Raw genomic sequence first — 20,323 nt, 5'->3', positions numbered from 1 at the left:
ACAGCACCCCGAAGCAGAGGCAGAGCAGATGCGCATGAGGGCGAAGGAAAATGTTGATCAGGCAGAGAGCTTTGCTATGCGAGAGGGGTTCTTAGGCTAAGTCCGAACTAAGTGAGTGTGCTTCTTTGGAAGTCACCACGGCTGACACCTTTGATAGGAGGGAACTTTGTTAAGTAGGGATGTCACTTAGTATAGTGTAGGAACAGATTAATCTGGATTTATTCCTTCCTTTTCCGATGCCTACTAAAACCCAGGTTATAGCAATTCTTGTTAGCCTGATGATTTTGGAATTGATACTTGTATTGTTTCTTAGCCGATTAAGACTTTTCCATAGAATTATGTTTGTATTAGTGCCTGTTTATCTTCTGAATCTTTTGCTGAGGTGTTTATATACCCAACTGTTTTTGGCTTTATAATAAATCTTTAAACTCGATCTTTAGTCAGTGGTTCTTTGGGGAAAGCAATGGGGATCGTTCAAGTTGATATTACATTGTTAAGAGAGATTGCCTTCTACACTCTATGACAGGTAAAAAGGTCTAGTCGACCTGTGACGGGATTCTAGAAAAATGCTATTCTAATTCTCGAGTAGAAATCCTGCCTTTCCAGTTGGTAGCAGAGTAGGATGGTTTATCTTCTGGAGTGAGGGTAATCTAGGATAGGTTAAGATTTCCCCAAGGTCCATAGAGATCTGGAGATGTGCGTCCGCAGAACCGCGGACGGAGGATGGCGTTCCACGGAAAATGACGGAGAGTGACGGTGCGGCAGAAAACAGCAGGTCATAAGAGAGTGAGTATGAAAAGGGTCATGCGTGTTAGATTGCGGTGTGCATTGTGTTGTTGAATTGTATTGTCTAGCGGAGTTGAGTGCCTGTAGTGTGAAAGGAGATCAGGTTGTGAGCGCACGCAACTGGTGAAAATCTTAGACTCAAGGAGAGTTTAAGTGGTTCGGTGTATCGAACACCCACAGTAATTGTCGACCATTGAAAGGGGGTCATGAGGTACCATTGATCGCCCGCAGGACCAAGATAGGGGGAACGAATGTGTGAATGCGTGGGTAACGGACGCTGGTCTGAAGTTGCCGTGTGTATGTAACCTATCAGAGAGGCGATTGTCTGGTCGTTAAGTGGACAGACATTTGCCAGTTCGGTGACAATTACAGTCAGACTGTGGACGTACAGTCAGGGAAGTGGTTGTTTGGTCGGAAGTGATCATTTCAAGTATATGATTGGGACGCATGCATGACCGAGAGACGAGCGGAGAAAGGAGGGGAACTGCTGCGAAGCGGAGGCGAGTGACGTCAGAAAGAGCCGCGCTGGGATAGGACGGTAAGTGTGGAGCCGCGCTGAGATTGGGCGGTTAGCGAGAAGCGAGTGATGTCAGAAGAGAGCCGCGCTGGGATAGGGCGGTTAGAGTAAAGCCGCGCTGGGATTGGTGGATTGTCATTGGGAAGTAAACGAGCATTGTAAACAAGGAAACGTTGTAGGTTTCATCATGAAATGTCTAGAAGGATTGCGAAGCTGTTTTAAGGGAGAAAAGAAGCTAGAACCTCGGGGTGGGGAAGAGGCTCCACCCGAGGATACGCCAGCTCATTACATGGCTACGAATGGAGGGTTACATACCATATTGTGGCTTGAGAACTGGTGTAAGATGACTGACGGAAGTGAGGAATTGACTTTTCCTAGGTACGGGACATTCAGATTGGAGGTGTTGTACCAGTTAAAAGCGACTATGGCTTCTTTGCGACCTTTGCCTAGACCAACACAGTTTGAAGCATTAAATGCATGGATCAGGGCAGCCTACGAAAAGAACAGAGATAGAAGACAGGAAAGAGTGAAGAGATCAGTTAGGGCGGTACAGGACGTGAGGTGGGATGCACTGGCCAAGAGGTGGAGAGTGCAGACCATTGAGGGAGACAGACTGTACCCACTGTTGGTCAATGCAGGGGAGGCGCAGAAAAAGAGTACAGAGGATGATGACAGTGAAACAGACGACAGCCTGATAGAGAGACTGTTGTCGGAGAGACCACCTCATATAATCCTGAGATAGAAGGGAGGCCAGCACCACCTATGGGAAGAGAGATATCTGTAGTAGACGGTGGAGTCTTAAGAGAGAGCGACTTGGGCCCAGTAGGGGACAGGTCCGGCTCAGTGGAAGGAGAGGGGGTATCTCAGCAGTCCCCAGAAACGAGAGTAGTGGGAAGATTTACGGTGCAAAAAGTGCACTGCGAAGAGGGAGTCAGTACCCAGAGGCTACCAGATGCTCTTACGGTACCTGTCACCATAGGTCCCATAGTATCAGTGTACAATCCAGAACAGACACAAGGTGAGAGTCTGCCACAAATAGACAGAGAGAGAAGTACCAGCGAAGGAAGGAGTAATGTGGCGGACGAGTGGAACCAATGGTCCAGACCTATAGAAAGGAGCACCCCTTTGGCAGCATCGGCAGACTCATGCAGAGAACAGGGGGGTTTAAGAGGACCGATGGATTTGAGAGGGCCACGGCCAAGGCCGATTAGAGAATTGAGGCCAGATTTGCGAACTTGGGAGACGGTCGTGGATACCCAGAGCGACAGGTCAAGGGATGGTTATGGCAATGGAGATCAGGACAATAGGGGGGTGTCTCACTGTACGTCTGACGGAAGCCGACAGGAATGGGACCGTGGGGGGAGGAAAATAGGGGAGCGTCCCCCCCTGCATCTACAGATAGAAGACAAGACTGGGACCGTGAAAGATGGGAGCGAGAAAGTGTTCCCCATAACACACCAGAGGAAGACAGACGAATGAGTCAGGAATGTAAGGGGAGGGACTCTAGTGAAACCTCTAGTCAAGGCACATTGAGGGCAGCAATAAAGGCAAGGAGAATAGATGTGCTGAGACTTAAATCAGAGGTGGAGGATATAGTGGAAGGTACAATACCCCTGGAGAGAATAGAACTTTACGAACCAGATGAACTGTTGTTTGTAGCGAAAGATGTTACTCGAAGGGCTAGTACAGCTCACGAGAAGCTAACCGAACTAGCGAACAAATACTCAGTGGATCTGACCAGGACAAAGGCATTGCAGGGTGGCCATAGGCTGCAGTATTCAGACCAAGATCTAGATGAGAAGAGAGTTATCGGATTAAAAACCCACATCAGAGAAATAATTGTGGGAATCCGAACATGGGTCCAACTGGACAAATGGGAGGAAAGGTGGTCAAGGAAGAAGAGCGTTAGGCAAAGCACTATAGAGACAGCACCGGGAGCGGGGCTGATGCATGCAGAAGCATACCCCTTGAGGGAGGTGGCTCATGGGGGATATGTGCATGTACCTTGGAGTAGGGGAGATTTGGCTGCCTTTACGAACACATTTCCTAAATTGAGGGAGAGTCCAGTAGAATGGTACAAGCAGGTAGAGAGGTTCGTAAAAATATCAAAGGTACTGTGGGTTGATTTGAACACGTTGTTTGACATCGTGGTTCCGGGGGACCTGTGGGTAGCATGTAAAGTCAGCGTTGAATGGCCCACAGAGGAGCCAGAACGAGATACAGTCACGAATGGTCCCTCACCTAGGGTGATGATAAAGTACGAACAGGCGATTACGTGGTTAAAGAGTAAGGTACCCCCACAGGACATAGATTGGGTGAAAAGAGATCGAACTAGACAAGAACCGAAGGAGACAGTCCATGAGTACTATGAGAGATTATTGCAGATATTCAAGCAGTGCAGTGGATTGGATGTGATGGATCCAAAGGACATTGGACAGTTTGTGTCCAAGTTTGTTCTGGGACTGCGACCCGATATTTGTCTCATGATACAACAACATTTGATTTGTTGGCAGAACAAGCCTCTGGACGAGATCCTGAGGTATGCCAGGTACTGCAGCGATGAGATAGACTCTAAGACTAAGAAGCTCAAGGATAAGCTGATGCTAGTCCAGATGCAGCCGGGAGGACAGGGTCAGTCTGGAAATGGAACATTAGGGAGGAAATCGGGCGGTCAGAAAAGAGACAATGAGGATGGCCCAAGGCCAAGAGTAGATCTGGCGACTCTGAAAAAGACAACTAAGTGTCATCAGTGTCATGAGATCGGGCATTGGAGACGCGAGTGTCCCCATAACCCGTAAAATCAGGTACAGGAAGAGGAGGAGAAGAGTCAGGCCCCTCAAGTACCGAGGGCAACAGTAGCTAAGTTCAAGGCGGCAAAAGGGGGGACTCTTGCTTCTAGAGCTCCGGTTCCCCAGCCACCGAAGATTGCGGCAGGGAACAAGGTTTACCAGCAGATGCCTCTCATGGTAGACGGAGACGAGTACTATCACTTTGACCCAGTGACAGGACGGTGCCTGAGTGAAGAGGAGAATTGTACCCTAGGAGCAGTACTAGAGATAGACCAGAGGGGACCCTTTGTAGAAGCTGATGTAGCTGGACACCCCACCACCTTTCTGGTGGATACGGGTGCTACTTGTTCTACCATACGGTCTGCAGTAGTTCCTAACTTACCACTTTCCGGACAAACTATCCAAGTTGTAGGGGTCGCAAATAGGAGGATGACAAACCCACTGACTGAGCCAGTCCCAGCAAAAATAGGGAATTTCAGGGACAGCCACCAATTCGTGGTATGCGATTCTAGTCCTGTGTGTCTGCTAGGAAGATCTGTTGTGTAAACTTAACTGCACCATCTACTGTACACCTAAGGGAGTAGAGTTAGAGCCAAATGATGATGATGCTTCCTTTAAGGTTCAAAGGTGCAAACACGCATGTGTGCATAGAACTGTATCCTGCACTAACGGTGGAGGAACTCCCCTGGGATTTGAGAGAGGCAGTCAGACAGGAAGTTTGGGACTTTACAGGTGAGGAGATTGGATTGATCAAAGGAGTGGAGCCAGTTAAGATTCAAGTGAGACCTAATGCAGAGTTTCCAAGAACACCCCAATACAAGTTGACTCCAGAAACAATTGCGGGAATAAAACCTGTGATTGAATCCATGATTAGACAGGGAATTCTGAAGGAAGTAATGGGCAGTCCATGTAACTCTCCAATCATGGGCTTGCAGAAGCCTAGCGGGAAGTTCAGGATTGTGCAGGATTACGAAAGGTGAACGACATAGTTGTTCCATGCTGTCCAGTGGTACCGAATCCATCAGTGATATTGTTTCAGATTCCAGCACAGGCTGAGTGGTTCACAGTGATTGACTTGTGTCATGCATTCTTCTCAATACCATTACATGAGGAGAGCCAATTTCTTTTTGCATTTAAGCTGGAAGATCGCGTGTTAACATGGTGTCGTATCCCTCAAGGGTATACAGAGAGCCCATCGATCTTTAACCAATTGTTGAAAAGGAATCTTGAGAGTCTAGTACTGCCCCAGAACTCGGTTCTCGTACAGTACATAGACGACCTCCTTGTTGCGTCAGAGACAGAAGATGCCTGTAGAATAGACACCATCGCTTTGTTGAACCATCTGGCAGAAAATAGTCACAAGGTATCTCCCAGCAAGCTACAGTACTGTGTGTCCGAAGTCCAGTATCTGGGACACAGAATAGAAAAGGGCAAACGAAAGGTATCTCCAGATAGGATAGAGGCCATAATGAAAATGATGGTGCCCTCGACACAGAGGGAGGTTAGAATGTTCTTGGGAATGGTTGGCTACTGTCGCCAGTGGATTGCTAACTTTTCCCTGAAGGCGAAGCCCTTGCAGAAACTGACGCTCAAGGACGTAAGTGATCCGGTACCATGGGACACAGACTGCATGATGGCTTTCCTTGGTTTGAGAGAGGACTTATGTCGTGCTCCGGCTCTGGGAATGCCTGATTACAACAAATTGTTTTCATTGTTCTGCTGCGAGCGAGAGGGTTGCGTGTTGGCAGTTTTAACCCAAGATCATGGAGGTGTCCGTAGACCAGTTGCTTATTTCTCGACTACCTTAGACCCAGTAGCCGCAGCGTTGCCCGGATGTCTCAAATCCGTTGCTGCAACAGGTGTCAGCATTGAGAGATGTGAAAGCATTGTGATGGGACATCCATTGGTGGTACATGTTCCACATTCAGTAGAACTGTTAATGACCAGGACCAAAACGCAGCACTTGACCAACAATAGGCTCACACGCTACGAGCAGGTTATACTTGCCACGGAGAATGTGACCCTTAAGAGGTGCTCGGTTTTGAACCCTGCTACATTAATGCCATTGCCAAATGTCTTAGATGATGATTGTGAAGACCACGACTGCCTTGAGGTGACTGAACTGTGCACCAAACCTAGACCAGACATTGTTGATGAGCCATTGGAAGACCCTGATGAAATTTACTTTGTTGATGGCTCATGCATAAGAGACAGTGCTGGACAGTTAAGAGCGGCTTTTGCTATTTGCACGATTCATGGGATAGTCGAAGCTGCCTGCCTAGAAGGAGTACACTCCGCTCAGGTGGCTGAGATAATTGCGTTGACGCTTGCCTGTTTGGCAGCCAACAAAATTCGAGTCACCATATACACCGACAGCCGATATGGGTTTGGTGTGGTTCATGACTTCGGTCAGTTGTGGTCTCAAAGGGGTTACATGACATCGTCAGGTTCCCCTATCAGGAATGGAGAACTTGTCAGGTTACTGCTGGAGGCTCTGCAGGGTCCAGCAGAAATCGCTGTGGTGAAATTTACAGCACACAGCAAAGGTGCTGATTTTGTGTCCTTGGGTAATCGTTATGCTGATGAAGTTGCACGCTATTGTGCAGAACAAGGTTACTCATTTACTGATCAAGTTATCGAGGGGATGCAGGGAGGGACCGAGCTAAACATGATACTTGAAGTGGCTGATAGCTGGGATGAATTGAGGAAGATGCAGGAACAAGCGTTAGAGTTCGAGAAAAGAGTGTGGGTGACCTCTTGTATCAAAGGGGAACTGGACTTGTGGATTTCAGCTGATGGGAGAGCTGTGTTGCCGAATGAGCTGGTGAGCCCGATGGCTCAACAGATACATGGTCCTGTGCATTTGGGAAGGGATGCAATGATGCGAGTGTTCAGGCAGACTTGGTACAATCCCAAGTTTCGAACGGCTGCGGAAGCAGTATGTCAGAGGTGTGTTACGTGTCAACAAATGAATGTTGGGAAAAGGACACCAGTCACACTGAGTCACATTGGAAGGTCTGGTGGACCTTCCAATAGGATGCAACTGGATTTCATTGAAATGCCGAGGTGTAATCGCCTCAGATATGTCTTGGTGATTGTATGTGTGTTTTCCAGGTGGGTTGAGGCATACCCAACTCGTAGGTGCGATACACTCACAGTAGCAAAATTATTGTTGAGGGAGTTAGTGCCAAGATTCGGGGTCCCGACCTCTTTGGAATCGGACAGAGGGACGCATTTTAACAGTGAAGTTGTGAAGATGCTCTGTTCTGCACTGAACATTGACCAGAGACTACATTGTAGCTATCGACCAGAGGCTTCTGGCATAGTAGAGCAAATAAATGGAACACTCAAGGCTCAAATGGCGAAAGTGTGCTCATCCACGTCCCGGAAATGGCCAGATGCTTTACCGTTGGTGCTAATGAGCTTACGTAGTACACCAGACAGGAGGACAGGACTCTCACCCCATGAGGTGTTGATGGGGAGGGCTATGAGATTGCCGTCCGTCCCTTCAGCAGCCTTGTTAAATATCACAGATGATCTGATTCTTGACTACTGCAAGGGACTATCTGATGTCATCCATTCTGTGTCTCTTCAGGTGAAGACTGCTGAAATCCCGGCTTCTAGAGACCTTTGTCACGACCTGTGTCCAGGTGACTGGGTCCTGGTGTGGAAGCACGTGAGAAAGAGCTGCCTGGATGTGCGCTGGCGAGGCCCGTTTCAGGTTATCCTGGTGACGAACACTGCCGTGAAGTGTGGTGGATTGCCGAACTGGATACATGCTTCTCACACCCGAAGAGTTCCAGCACCTCTGGAAGAAACAGCTCCTCTCATAGATGGAAATCCAGCTGTGGAGGAAAATCCACTAGAGGGGACAAGTCAAGCTGTGGGGGTGTCTGAAGAAGCTGGTAATTCATCCGACCGAGCTGAAGGAGATCACGACGACAGTGACACGGAATCTGCCTCTGAATGGGGAAGTTGCTGTGAAGGTGATCTCAACCCAGAGCAAGCTGAATGCAGTGATGAGCAGGGTGTGCCAACGAGAAGCAGAGGAGAGAACAGCACAGAGGCAAGTTGTCCTGAGGCGAAGACGACTGAACGTGAGGCTGGCCTCTGAAAGAGATCTTGCACCTGTATCTGAAGAATCAGACCCGGAAGGGGAAAACCAAGAGTCAGAGAAAAAAGGTCCGAGGAGATCAAGGAGGGTGAAAGTACCTTGTCGAAGATACGCTACTCCGGAGTGGACCTACCCTTTGACAAATGCCAGGTGTACTGAGGTCCGGGAGGGTGAGATCAGTGATTGTGACCAGTACGATCCCCAACGTTAAGTTGGAAGTGATACTGTTGGTACCTGGACTGGAAATTGAAGGCATACTGACACTCACAATTCCTAATCCCCCTTGCCTAAGCAAGATACATGACTTAATCCTGAATAGACTGATCTTTCCTACATTTGGTCCTGAGATACCTGCTTATGATTCAGTAGTCCTTCGAATGGAACTCTTGGATTACGTGCTATGTGCAGTTGGAGCAAATATCATCATTGATCAATAAAAGACTTTGTAAATAGCTGTTAAATATATCTAGGGCCGAGAGGAAGATGAAGAAATTTAGGGACATCCCTTAGAGGAAGGAGAAGGGTCAGGGTCGCCTGAATGCGGATGGAAATGAAGAAATGAAAGGGGATTTCTGCTTCTAGGTGTGGTTCGATTCACAAAGCCAAAAAAAAGACTTTGTGTTGCTGCTAAGAACGAATCGCACTGTTTGAGATCATGGAGGCTGGGAACCCGACTCGTAGGGCAAAGTGTATTATAGGCACACTTAAAGGGGTAGTGATATTCTTTATATTTTTGGTAGTTTTAGTTTCTTATTTAGCACCACAAAAGCAGGAAGTGGAGGTCAAGGGAACGCCTACACCTACCACTCCTAGCCAGAAAGAGGTTAACATAGGAGTTGAGAAAGCTTTGCTAGTAGAAGAAAGCCGTAGATTACATGCAGATTTGTCTAAAGAAAACTTTGGAAAGAATGTGTATGCAAAGTTGTTGTATGAGTACATTGATGTGATGGATGCGAAAGATTGTTATGTGTGTATGCAGTTGCCGGCTTCAGTAGATGAGGGTATTAGATACCATCACCTGCCATTGACATATGGAATTTCATGTAGTTTGCTGCTTAGCATATTTTATGGGCGGAATCATTTTGAATATTTCTTTTTGAATTATGATGCTGTGCTTCCAGAGGTCCCTGCTTATAAACACTTGAACAAGTGGGATTATTATAAGTCAGAGGATAGACTTAGATACTTTTTCATTCCAACACGAGAAATAGACACCTCATATGCTCACGACACAATTTGACCTGCTCATTGGCAGAGGTAGAGAAGAAGTTCATAGAACAGGTAGAAGATAGGTATCAAAAACAAAAGCAGTTGCAGGAGTCAGGGCAAGGTAAAGTAGATTGGACGGATGAGGAGAAGTTGCATAAGACAAGGGGAAGCTATGGTCTGATAGCATTGGACGAGGTACAGAAAGGGAAGCTGTGCCTGCACAGACCAAAGACGTATTATGAAAATGTGTATGTGGGCCAGACAACTTGTGAACACACTTTCACATTGGAATATTACACCAAGGATTTCCTAAAGAGCGTGGTAAAAGTGATCCCTACGGTGTACTTTGTCTGTGGGAAAAATGCGTACGCGAGGTTGCCGCATAAGTGGTATGGGACATGTTACCTGGTGATTATTTTTTCCTAAGATATACCACACCGAGGACTTTGCTCTTTTGGAAGGTGGACACTTGAAGAGGGTAAAGCGAGGAGAGAGTGCTGGTGCGATAGTGGGGGATGTGTTTGGAGCTGCGATACCAATGTTGGGAGTGATCTTGAATGACGTGAAGATACGGCGGTTGGCAACTGTGGTGGATGAATTGTCAATGAGTACAGCTAAGTCATTGGTGTTGATTGAGGGTGAGATGCTGTCGATAAGGACAATGGTTTTGCAGAACCGTCTTGCTCTAGACGTCCTTCTGGCGAAAGAGGGCAGAGTCTGTAAACTTTTAAAGGTTCAGGAATGTAGCACGTATATTCCAGATAATTCCAAGGATCTGAAGAAATATATACGTACCATTACTGCAATTCATTACGAAATTGAGGATCTGACGCAAGAGAATGCATGGGAAAAAGTCGGCAAGGGATTTGGAAATGTCGGGAACTGGTTTGCAAGCCTGGGAAGGAGTTTCCTTGGATACATACTGAAACCCCTTATCATCATGGTGGCATGTGTGATCGGATTATGGGGTTTGCTGAGACTGTATAAATGGTATAGGTCAAATAGGCTGACAAGGTCAATGAGAGTACAAGAGCAGAGAATGGAGAAATTGCAAGACAATCAATATCGAATTTTAAGGGCATTGGAGATGCTCAAGCGAGGGAAACTTGCGACAAGTTCTGTGTAGCTTGGTCCCTACCCTAAGGGATGTTGGGTTGGTGGTGATGACACAGGTCATCAAGGGGGACTGAGAGAGCGCAAAACTGAGTTAGAAATTGTAAGGGGTGCACCATATTCATGAATAATCAGCACCCACATATATAAAGGACTATAATCATGTTTAAATGTGATGTAGGGCTATGAAATAATGTGCCAGAATTTACATAGAGTAACGTAGAGTGTTTTGAAAGTATTAATGCCACTTTAATTTAGAAGTATAGTTTGCAGTGAAGTATTAATTCAATTAAGGGTTGATCAATAAGTCATTAGTGTATTAAGCTGCTTTATTAGAAATTCATGATTGTATTCATATAATGAAATAGAAGTGTTTAAGTTAGAAAATGTATTTAGTAAATTTATTTTTTGCTATAATGATGAAGGCCTAATGAACGAAAATGTATTGCTCGTGTCAGGATGCGATACCCAGAAACGTGCAGAGGCCCAGGTGGGGAAAAAGACTGTGTAGGCCGAATTGAGAATGTTTCACTTGACATTAAATCATGGAAATGTCTTTTCTAGAAGGTTGCTTTAGAAAATTAATTGCAAGTAACATGGAACTGTGAGCCGATTTATGTGCGTTCTGTTGCAGGTGCAAGGTTAACTAGAGATTGTAGAAGAAGGGCCCATTGTGTATGAGCGTTAGGATGGTAGTCCCAGACATGGAGGAGTGGCTGCGGAATTTAGGGAAGCAACTTCAAGAGAAGAAGGCTCTGGGACCCAAGGACGTTTTCAACGGACAAGGATGAAGATGTCATAATGGAAATTACTGAAAGTTAATACCTTTGAGAGGGGCGTACCTTAGGGCGTGTCGTCCATATTGTGGGTTTTGTATTAGTGACAGCACCCCGAAGCAGAGGCAGAGCAGATGCACATGAGGGCGAAGGAAGATGTTGATCAGGCAGAGAGCTTTGCTATGCGAGAGGGGTTCTTAGGCTAAGTCCGAACTAAGTGAGTGTGCTTCTTTGGAAGTCACCACGGCTGACACCTTTGATAGGAGGGAACTGTGTTAAGTAGGGATGCCACTTAGTATAGTGTGGTGCACAGACATAATATCGACTCCAAAATATCGTTTGGACAGAATATCGAGTTTTAAATATCGTTTGGACAAAATATCGACTAGACAGAATATCGACAGCCAAAATATCGTTTTTAAGGTAAGTGAAGTAATATCGACTGTAAATAATATAGACAGTGAAAATATCCAAGTATATAATCTAGATAGTAAAAAATATAGTTTTTAAAATAATATTTAATTATTTATAGTGTTTTCATGTTATAATATGTGTGAAAAGTGTCATTTTATTTTATAATTATTTTTAATTAATGATTTTTTTAATTATTGTGTAATTTTATTCTGTAGCGGGTTGTGGGTTTATAGGGGAATAGGGTGGGAAGTAATTGAATTATAATTAATTAAATATGTAAATTCATTAATTGGTAGTAATAATTAATTAATTGGTAATTAAATAATATATGTTAATTATTTAAAATTTAATTGGTAATTAATTTAATTTAATTGATTAATTGCTAATTATGTTAAATTAAAGGGGTATTTTTAGGGTTCAGGGTCAGGTTTCAGTTTTTGGGTAAAGGAGTATTTTTAGGGTTCAGTGTCAGTTTTCAGTTTTTGGGTAAAGGAGTATTTTTAGGGTTCAGTGTCAGTTTTTAGTTTTTGGGTAAAGGGGTATTTTTAGGGTTCAGTGTCAGTTTTTAGTTTTTGGGTAAAGGGTTATTTTTAGGGTTCAGGGTCAGTTTTTAGTTTTTGGCTAAAGGGGTATTTTTAGGGTTTAGCGTCAGTTTTCAGTTTTTGGGTAAAGGGGTATTTTTAGGGTTCAGGGTCAGTTTTTAGTTTTTGGGTAAAGGGGTATTTTTAGGGTTCAGGGTCATTTTGGGGTTTTTGGGGTACATATACAATATTGCCTATTATTTAATTAAATTTTGTTACTATATATATATATATGTTTTAAGAAATATGATTTAAAAAAAAATATTTTTTTACTTTCATTAATTATTTAATTATTAAAAGTTATATTAAGTATTGTTAATTATATTTTAGTAATTAATTTTTATATTAATGTAATTAAACATTGTTTTTAGTAAAGTCGATATTTTTTACAACGATATTTTTGTAAACGATATTTTGTACTCGATATTTTTGTACTTACCTGTTTGTACATACAAACTCGATATTTTGGTTGTAGATATTTTTTCCTCGATATTTTGGGTAGTCGATATTTTGGTAGTCGATATTATTTCAGTGATCCGTATAGTGTAGGGACAGATTAATCTGGATGTATTCCTTCCTTTTCCAATGCCTACTAAAACCCAGGTTATAGCAATTCTTGTTAGCCTGATGATTTTGGAATTGATACTTGTATTATTTCTTAGCCGATTAAGACTTTTCCGTAGAATTATGTTTGTATTAGTGCCTGTTTATCTTCTGAATCTTTTGCTGAGGTGTTTATATACCCAACTGTTTTTGACTTTATCATAAATCTTTAATCTCTATCTTTAGTCAGTGGTTCTTTGGGGAAAACAATGGGGATCGTTCAAGTTGATATTACATTGTTAAGAGAGATTGCTTTCTACACTCTATGACAGGTAAAAAGGTCTAGTCGACCTGTAACGGGATTCTAGAAAAGTGCTATTCTGATTCTAGAGTAGAAATCCCGCCTTTCCAGCCTCTTTTATTGGAGTCTTTGTGTAGGTGACCAGAATGTCACCCCTGTTGCCAAGGCAATATCCACCTCCTCCAGAACAACTCCAGAAATAGCCTTCGATGATGAGCTACCCTGAGCGCTCTCCTTCCCATTGTTGCCTCTTGACCATAGTCAACATGAATCCACTTTTCTTCTTTGGTCCTCAAGATGTGCTGGTCTCCACTCCTCACAGTAGCCCACTGTTACCCACCTCCTTCTCTGATCCTGCGCTGGAGTACCTCCGGATCTCAAGGTGAGGTCCGAGTGTCCTCCTCCTGACAGAATGGCATGCCAGTTTCCTCTTATCATCAGTTTTAATCGTACTTGCAGCACTGACTTGCCACAAGATGACAGACTGGAGCCCCGAACCAAGACCATACTGCTGTTCCTTCTTTTCTCCTTGGGGGCAGGTCAGCAGACTTTGGGAGTAGGTAGGATCCAGCTCGGAGGCAAGCAGCATCACAGTCCTTGGAGGCCCTCATATTAAGTTCCCTTCAAGTGAATCCCTTGTTGTTTTTGCTACATTTTACATAGTGTCCACTGAGCATTCTTCTTGCTAGCCACAATTGCATCAGAAGGTGACTGTTGGGTGATTATGTGTTTCAGAATGGTGCAAGATAGTGAGTGAGATAAAGAGAGCTTCACTCAGACGTGTTGTTTGGGCTATCACAATAAATCCTATTCCACTTGCATCTATTTTTAAATAAAATTCATTTCAATAAATCTTACAAACTCTACTCCTTAGTAAAATGAATGATTTATATCTTTGTGTCATGTGTTCTCGTAAATGTCTCAATGAGGTGCGTAGCTGATACCAGTGAATGTTTGTGGCTGAATGACGAGCTACATTTCAATTATTTTCAGCTGTTTGTATAGTTATAAAAAGTTATGATGGGGAGAGAACGGTCAAGCCTCATGCATCATTGATTGTTACAACTATTAAAATTATGAATGGAAGCCAGTTGATTGGCATGTTAAATGGGAAAAACTAAGATTCGGAATGTTTTCAATATGATCATTTTCCCATACCATTTGTCGGTTGACAGGGACACCAATGTGATAACTGCAGAGAAAATCAGTAAAAATACAGTTTGTGGTGATTAACTTTATGAAGTATGGTTGTCAAACATGAGATGCAACAACTTTAAGTCTTGCAGTTCATGTGAACACTAGGACCTGAAATGTTTTCTTAAGAGCGCTTTTTTTCCTTTGCAAAGTAGACTATTTGTCTTAGAAAAAATGACAATGAGACTGCATATTTTAATACAGTGAGAATATAATCAATGTTTTTTTTTAATGCTTCTCTTTGTTATTTCTGTATGTGTGGCTGTTAGAACTGGGGGTCTCTAGTGGACAGAGGTAGGTACCACTGTCCAAATAGGGACCCTTGCTTCTAGTCAGGATAAGGAGGAAACCCTCTGAGATAACCCCTGCTCACCCTCTAGGTAGTTTGGCACGAGCAGTCAAGGCTACTCAGAAGGCAATGTGTAAAGTATTTGTACCAACACTCACCGTAACACAGTGAAAACACCACAAACTGACTCCACAACAGTTTAGAAAGATAAAGGTATTTAATCTAATCTACACAAGACCAAAACGACAAAAATCCAACATACACAGTTCAAGAATCTGGTTGCAAAAGAGTTCTTAAGGTTGCGATAAAAATAATCCACAGTTGTGTGAAATGTTCACAGTTGCGTCACGCTTTAGTCGACAGTACCTTTAGTTGCGACAAAGTTCCAAAAGCAGAAGCTGTTGCAGTAGAAAACAAGCGATGCGTTACTCCTGAGACCTTGGGGAGGTGATGCGACAACCCCGCTGCAGCAGCGGGCGTGTTGCGACAAATACGGTCTGTATGGGGAGGAAGGCCACTTGTATGGATTCTGGTGCGTAGGTTCCGTAGGAAGTTTGTTCTCGCAAAGGCACGATGCACCGATCTCGTAGGGGCTGCGACGATCTCCGGGGCGGCGATGCACGGACCAGCAGCGATCTCTCTCTCGCAGCTCCTCGATGCGATGATCTGCGACGATGTTCGCAGCGACGTGATGCGGTCCGCAAGCAAGCGGTGCGGCGTTCTCACCCAGCGACAACAGGCTCTGCGACGACACTCGCAGCTATGTTAGTCTTCCCGCACCGGTCTGGTGCGTCCTGCAAACGAAGCATGCGACGGCTCTGGCTGCGGCAACAGGCGCTGCGACAATCTCGGCCTTCATAGCGGCGGGAATTTCCTCGCACTGTCGGGGATGCACTCCGCAGCGAGCGATGCGATAACTTTTCTGTAGCAAGGTCTTTAAATCTTGGTTTCCAGCTTCCCAGCACAGGTACAACTTCCAGATGCACCACACATGGGCCACACACTCTAGGAAGGACAGAACTCAGGGGAAGCCGGGGGTGAAGTTCTTTTGTTTCTGGGACTTCAAAACAGGGAGCCAGCTCTTCTCAGGCCCTTGGAGATTCCTGCAAGCAAGGGGACACAGCACAAAGCAAAGTCCTTCCTCTCTCCTTGGCAGCAAAGCAACAGCAGGGCAATCCAGCAGAGCAACAGCTAGAAAATCTTCCTTCTTCAGTTTCAGCTTTCTCCTTGGCAGAGGTTCCTTCTTGATTCCAGGATGATCTAATTTTCTGTTGTCAGGGGTCCTGTACTTATACCCCTAAAAGTCTTTGTTCTCTTTGTGCAAATGGGCCCTGAGGCTGGTCTGAACCAGTTCTGGGTGTTCCTTGAGCACTTTGTTTTTCTGGCTTCTCCTTTCCTTTCAGAGTGAGAGGCAGGGTCATCAGCCGCCCAGCAGGAGGTGGAGCCAGCATTGTGGAAGGCAGGCACAGCCCTATTCAGGCCCAGGTGCTATCTCCTCCCACCACTCAAGTTGCAAATGCAGTCATTCAGCCTAGGGCTGACTCAGCCAGCCTCCTGGGGAATCCCAGCCCCTGTAACTCTCAAACCAGACAGTCAATACACAAACAGGCCAAGTCACACAGAAAGGGCAGACAAAAGAATCGCAACTTTCTAAAAGTGCTGTTCTCAAAAACAGGGTTTAAAAACAACCTTTCCTAAAGGGTGTGTTATTAAATTCTTAGTTCAGGGATACTAGACGTTTATGTCCTATCTTGTTCCTATGGGAAGATATGCTGGTAGCCACCCCCCATGATAGCCTATGGAGCAAGATAGCCTTGCAGCAGTGAAAAACAAAAATGGGTGTAATTCACTACCAGAGCATGTCACCTGCACCAGTTCATGCTCTACCTTTCACATACACTGCACCCTGCCCAAGGGGGTACCTTGGGCTTTCAATGGGGATGACCAATGTGCAAAAAAGGGAAGGGTTAGGCCTGGTCAGTGGGGACACTGACCAGGAGGACATGGCAGTTCACAGACTGCACACAGGCACTGCGGTGGCAGGCCTGAGACACCATTTTGGGGCTACTCATTTGGCTGGCACAATCAGTGCTGCAGGCCCACTAGTAGCATTTGTCATCAAAAGCCCTGGCACACCCAGTGCACTTTACTAGGGACTTCTTGGTGATACAAATATGTCATTCATGTATATCCAATCATAATAATAATTTACACAGAGAGTATATGCACTTTAGCACTAATCAGCGGTGGTAAAGTGCGCAGAGTCCTATTGCCAACAGCCACGGGTCAGGAAAAATAAGGGAGGAAGAAGCAAAAAGTTTGGGGATAACCCTGCAAAAAGGGCCAGTTCCAACAGTGGCCATGGTGATTGTGTGGGTGAATGCTAAAATAAATTAAAGGGTTCATGAATGATTAAGAACTTGAAAGCAAGGGGGAGCTCCAGTACATGAATTCATTCATTTAGACACACATCCATCTATGCAACCACACATCCACCAAATAATTCACTCTCACTTTCACTAATTTATGAATCCACACAACCTCATCAAATACACAAAAGGGTATGGGAGTTATGCATGGAAACAATAAAATTGGGGCGAGGATGTGGCCTAACGAGCTAGGGCGGTCGATCTCAAATCTCAGATTAGATCCAGCCATATGCAAATCAGCCTTGATCTGCTCCAATAGGAACACTCCAGCCCAAACTACAAAACCAGGTCATGTTCATACTGGAACGCAAGCAATGCAAGACAGATTTAAACCTAGTTGAGCCTTTTCAGTCAGATGCAGTGCAGTTCCAATGGGCCCGATTCACAGAATGAACTTAAGACTCAATCCTAAACGTACTACTATTTTGATATTCACAGAATGCACTTACTACTTTTGGCATTCACAGAATGAACGTACTACTTTTGGTATTCACAGAAGTTAGGATTTTGTCTTTAGTTTGTCTTAAGACAAACTTAAGACAGACTTAAGACAGACTTAAGACAAAATCCTAACTTCTGTGAATACCAAAAGTAGTAAGTTCATTCTGTGAATGCCAAAAGTAGTAAGTGCATTCTGTGAATACCAAAATAGTAGTAAGTTTAGGATTGAGTCTTAAATTCATTCTGTGAATCGGACCCCAAGACACTGTGAGAGCAGAACCCCTGTCTAGGTTTTCCCTGAGCCACTTATGGTGTTAAATCAAACATACTATTAGAGATGGCAGGAATGTTTGCAAATAGACTAACCACTAGCAAGTGCTTGAGGTAGCATTTCATCCCACTCTGTGCTTGCCCACATTTCACCTCAGATTATAGCCTGCCATATGCAAATCAGCCTGAATCCTACTGCACTGTCCAGTCCAAACTGCCAATTCAGGTCCTGTCTTAATTCAAACACAAGCAATCCAAGATCTTTTTTAACCTACTTGGGCCTCTTCAATCAATTGCAGCTAGGTTTTAGTTGCACAACCACACACACAAACTCACCAATCAATGGACGAACAATTCTACATATGAAACAAATCAGAGATTTAAAATAAATGCTCATAACAGCTATTTTGGAGATATGCAAACTCCTCCACAAGTACAACTGGAAAATGCATGAATGTTTTCATACATGTCTTTAGAAACAATGCTCCCAATTCACAAAGGTAATCTGAGACAAAAGTCTAACTTTCCGACGTTTAGTATTCACAAGGTCATTTACGTGTCATATCTATAAGTTTACATTTGGGCTGGAATCTCCGGCTCAAGATGGATGAAGTGAAATCAGTGGGCTGGACCGCAATTTTTACAAAAATTAACATTTGGAACATGAAATAAATGGTAGAGGAGGTCATGAAAATCAGTTTGGTCAGGGAAAAGGATGTGGCTAGTCATTGTATCAATTCCCAGAAAAGTTTGATCCTTTACATCATGGTACATGCAGTCCGCAATTTACGCTCCCCTCAGTTTTGACTATAGAGTTACATCAATGTTTGGTGCAACACTACAGTCAGCACTGAGTATGGTACCCTTCATCCAGCCCGAGCTGGAGATTCCGACCTGAGCCAGAGAGTATGACTTGAGCCGCGGATTTCAGCCTGACTGTGGACGTAAAGATACAACTCGTAAATGGCCTCTGTGAATACCAAAAGTCGTAAAGTAAGACTTTTGTCTTAGATTGCCTTTGTGACTTGGGCCCAAATTGTTTATAAGTTCTGGGTGGCAGTGCCCATATGTCTATCTTTTAAATGAAAGTGCTTCATCAGTCAGTGGTGGGTTAGGCATTCAATAAGTCATCATAGATGCACTCTGTTTCTCATCTTCGCATCATGAGTTAGTGCATGACTCTTTCTTGCATTCATATACCTACGCAATCATAACAAACTCACACACAAACTCAACAACATATATAAAATAAATTAGTATAATTAAAGCAGAAAAAGGGGATGTTCTGCTGCCTAAACATGGCAGGCATGTGCTTGCAATATCAAATCAAACTAAGCATAGCAGCAGGTGGCCATCTTCCAGTGGCATTGTGCATGGAGTTTTGTTGTTTTGAAGTTCCAGCATGGCTGCCACCTTTAGAATCAATGTGTTGTCCACATTGAAATGGTACAACAGTGAAACTATAGACAATAACATTCCAAAGCAGTAGCCTGGTCTAGAGCCTGTGGACTTGTATGGTATGTCACACTGCAGGTGGCATGCCCCACAAGCAAGCTAGCATTTAGTATTGTGTCTGGAGCTATAATATTTTCTACAAGAAATGGAAAGAAAAAGATGAGAAGGAAAGAAATTAGAGGAAAAAATAGATGACTGACCCATAAGCTCTGGTTCTGAAGTGCATACATTTTCAGGTGAATGTGCACTGATGAGAAAAATTACTTAACTCATAGGTCAATAAAGCAAGTGTTTAGAGTGACTAACCCACTGCCCCATGCTGACTGTCAGCTTTAATATTAGTGGAGTGCTTTAGCCATTGGTTCCAGTGCATGGTCTCTACTGCCCTGTGAGTGAGATCATTTTTATCTCCTTCTCCTCTCTCTACATATATTTTACCCGTACAAAAATAGTAAAGTTAAGTAGTTCTAATTAACGGAGCTAAAAAAAACCTGCGCCGCCACAATGCACTCCTTAGGACCTCATGTATTACATCACTCATGACATGGTCAGTAGCATCACTGATGACATCACCCAGTGACCGTGAGTATTTTTAATATAGTTATGAGTGTTAAATATATATACTACTGTGTACTGATGAATCAGTGGGTGATGGATGATTTAGTTTAGTTAATTTTATTTACTAACTATAACATCCCTGGATTCTTAGGTTTTTTTCAGTGAATGTCTAATTTTCTTTAAATGCATATACCTAACTATAATGTCCCTGTAACCTTTGCTTTTTCAGTTAAGTAGTCACTTTGCAGAGTGGGGGAGAAAGGGGACAGCACCTCTGACAAGCTTTCAGGAATTTTGCTGTGTAGGACTTCCAGGAGGTATCAGGAGGGCTTCTTGGCCCCCAAGGTCCTTCAGAAGTAAAGATCCCCCTACAAGTAGCACGCCATGAGCCATGTTTGCAGAGGGGTGGAGAAAGGGGGCATGGTTTCGAATGGCCTCCTAGCAATTCCGCTGTCTGGGACTTACTGGACATAACAGGAGGGGTAGTTGGCCACCAAGGATATCCTTGGGGGCCAACTACCCCTCCTGTTACTTTCAGTAAGTC

The sequence above is a fragment of the Lissotriton vulgaris genome, chromosome 7 (assembly GCF_964263255.1).
Source record: "Lissotriton vulgaris chromosome 7, aLisVul1.2, whole genome shotgun sequence".
Lineage (NCBI taxonomy): Eukaryota > Metazoa > Chordata > Amphibia > Caudata > Salamandridae > Lissotriton > Lissotriton vulgaris.
This window is presented reverse-complemented; position numbering follows the sequence as displayed.